At 40.9% G+C, this 3,314-nt stretch overlaps 1 protein-coding gene across 1 annotated transcript in view; it reads left to right on the top strand.

Annotated features, from left to right (window-relative positions):
* Positions 1-2,626, top strand: part of ptch1 (patched 1) — a 46,863-nt gene extending 44,237 nt beyond the window's left edge. Inside the window, exon 24 of the mRNA XM_079269605.1 lies at positions 1-2,626. This exon is cut by the window's left edge and continues 88 nt beyond it. The gene's annotated coding sequence lies outside the window, so the exon portion shown is untranslated.
* The last annotated feature ends 688 nt before the right edge of the window (positions 2,627-3,314 follow it).

The following is a 3,314-nucleotide window of genomic DNA, read 5'->3' as shown; positions in this document are numbered from 1 at the left end:
CCAGCTCGGCTCGCCTCTCGGCCCCAAGCAGCGAGAAACTCGCCAGTGTTGCCGTCATGGTGCTCATTCTTACTGTAACCCAGTCTTAGATATTTCTATCTATATTTAAAAGATGTATACATATGTAAATATGAACAAAAAGTAGCTATAATTTTAGGAGCTGTACAACTCCTCATAACAGACTGGGGCTGCCATTTTTATGTGGTGTGTGTTTCTGCGTGTGTGTGTGCGGGTGTGTGTGTGTGCGCGCGCGTGTGTGTGCGTGTTTATTTGAGATAGAGATAGATCTCTGATAATTGCTCACTCATCTGTGGATCTGTGCCATTCGGAAGCTTCATCTAGACAAAAATACCTGTCAGCATTCACTGTTGCTGCTCGAAATATTTTTTTTTAATAATATACATTTATAACTCTATGCAAATGTCTCTTTAAACAAAAGAAGTGATCGGTCTTGTGTTGGTGTGCGTGCGTGTGCGTGTGTGTGTGTGTGTGCGTGTGTGTGTGTGTGCGCGTCCATAGTCGTTGAGTGTAGGGCTGTATGATGTGAAACAGCCCCATTATCTTCTGACTTATACATCGGATACATCCTCAGAACAGACTAACATTTACACTCATTTAAACATGAGGGAAATTGTTTGAATAATCAAACAGGCGTATATATATATATATGTGCGTGTGTGTGTGTGTGCGCGCGCGTTTATGTGTGTGTGTTCATTATTGTATGAAGGTACGCATGTTAAACTATTAATTTTTTATCACAAACCTGTGGTAGTTATGAAACAATTACTGTTTAACTTGACACGCTATGCGTGCTATTTAAGACGAGCAGATATGAAGAAATTTGAAAAGGTGTTTTTGTTTTGTTCTTTTAGTTATCGCCTCTGCATTGGAACCTGTTTCAGCTCTCAGCTTTGCGTCACTGTCTGTGCGGCTGCTGTCTGGTCGTATTTTACTGTAAGAGGTTATGTATCGTTTAACCCTAGCAGGCTGAAAGCAGGTCCTGTCTTGTATACTGACATACGAGCGGTAAACCCACCTCAGAATGTCCCTGCCGTTACAGGGACATTCACATTTCTGATTCTGGAACAGGGTCAACACGGGGCACTAACTCTGTGTCTCGTGGATAAGCTAAAACTCAGACTGTATACTGTAAAACCAGATTCAACATGGCACTTGACTGCATTTAAACTTCACCCGCAGGAATATCATGCCTCGAGTAGCTCTTTATTTCTGTCCAATCAATAAGCTAGCCCACGCAGCCTGCTAAGGGATAAGCCCTATATGGCCTGACAATGTGCTCTATGCCTGTCTCAGTGTATGGTATATGTGTGTATGGACATTCACATGTGTGTGTGCTGGTGCATCCTCTCACTCTATCTTGGCTCTTCTTTAGTAACAATAAAGACAAGTGGCCCCAATTTGGCCTCAGCCGTCTCAACTGACCTCAGCTAATAAAAATCCACAACATAACGCCATGACACTAATTAGACGTCCCCCCCTCCCCCTCAACTGCCAAATGGCACAGCCCAGAGCCTCAGGGGTCAGAGTTTACACTGCCAGCCCCTCTCTCTACCAGCAATGGCCAGTTTGTATATGTGTCCATGTCAGCACACATATCTGTAACCCCCCCCCCCCTTACGTTCCAGACCCAGGGCCCCTTTGACCCCGTCATTCACCCCCTCCACACCTGATTGCCTCCAATTTTGTTTTTACACTCTCACTTCCTGTTGAACATGTGTAGCTTTTCCCAGAAGCCTTTGCAGTTTTCCTCCCTCTGTCCACCATGTTACTTCAGCTGCTTGCATGAAATAGGTTGTTCTGTTTGTTTTTTCGTTTTGTTTCCTCCCAATGTCACATTGGCAGTAGAGGAGAGAATCATAGCTGGCAACTATTTTATTCATTTTTTTAATGTTTGTTTTTGTTTTCTGTTCTCAACGTTCAATTGCGATATTTATATTTTTGTAATATAAAATGTTTTGTTTTTTCTTTCATTATTGTCGTGATGCCAGTGGATAACAAATGCAGGGATTTTTATGTCTATTGAAAAAAAAAACACTATTACAGTTTAATGTTTTTACATTAATGGAGTCTGATCTGTATAAAGTGCTTACTAATGTTAAATAGGAAGAAAAGAGTCTATAACATTTTACACTACAGGTCTCATCATAGCTCTTAGAGGATTTTAAAAGGAAAAAAAAAAATCAGTGGTTCTTCCAGACTGCCATTTTGGTCTCGGTTGGCGTGGATGTATGCTGTTTTCAGTTACAAAGATAAATGTATGCCATATAATTTATTTATATGAAAATTTATTTTTGTAGTGTACATAGTAGTTGTCAAGGTATTTGACAGAAGTATATTTTTAAAGAGTTTATATGTAATGATATACCATAACAGAAAAAACAACCTTAAGGTGCACACTTTCACTGCTAACTGTCTTGTGAGACAACATCTACACCTCCCCTTCAGTATTATGTTCCGATCCTCGGAGAGACAGCTGTTTCTATGAGTTTGTCAAAGGCTAGCCATGAAAGTAGAAAATTGTACTAGCTCTCTAAATATTAATGTTCAAACACTGATAGAATTCTAACAAATAAAAATATTATAACTTATTTGTCTCTTTGTTCATAACTTTAATAAATGGAAACTTAAAACGATTGCTTTGGTCTGACTGTGAGTTGATTTATTTTAAAGGTTTTTGTGCTCAAATGAATAGTTAGACATTTTGGGGTTTACACTTGCAGTGTATTCAAATTTACCACATTATCTTCTTATTTAACTCTGCAAATAAGCTAATTTCCCAAAAATATCAAACTCTTCCTTTAATTTCTGATCTAAAGCTGTGTTTTAAGCTATTTTAGTGAGAGGCACGACAACATCACATCTATCAAGTCAAAATATTTATGGTCTTCCCTGTTAAGCATAGCTACAGGTAAACATGACCTCCCCTCCCTCCATGGTGTCCTGCAGTGTGAAACTCTTGACATCTGGTCTGGAGCCCTGCAGCCCTCCCCAACAGCCCACCCAGCTCCGCCCCTGCACCCCCCCCCCCCCCCCCCCACCTCCACTCCCTGTTCCTTATGATTTTGATTGACAGCTTTATAGACTGCAAGGAAATTGGTTGTAGTTACAATACAGCTGGCCTGTTCGGAGTAATGAAAAAGGGCATGTGGCCTTGAGCTGGCTGCACTGATGGTGAGAGAGAAAGTGCCTTGTCAACTGCATGGGTGGCAGCGATTTATTCTCATACTCGAGGGTTGCAAGAGAAAGTTTGAGACCCGCCAACGGGCAGGCAGCACTTTGATGAAATTACAATT

This window comes from Melanostigma gelatinosum (assembly GCF_949748355.1).
Source record: "Melanostigma gelatinosum genome assembly, chromosome: 6".
NCBI lineage: Eukaryota > Metazoa > Chordata > Actinopteri > Perciformes > Zoarcidae > Melanostigma > Melanostigma gelatinosum.
This window is presented reverse-complemented; position numbering and strand designations above follow the sequence as displayed.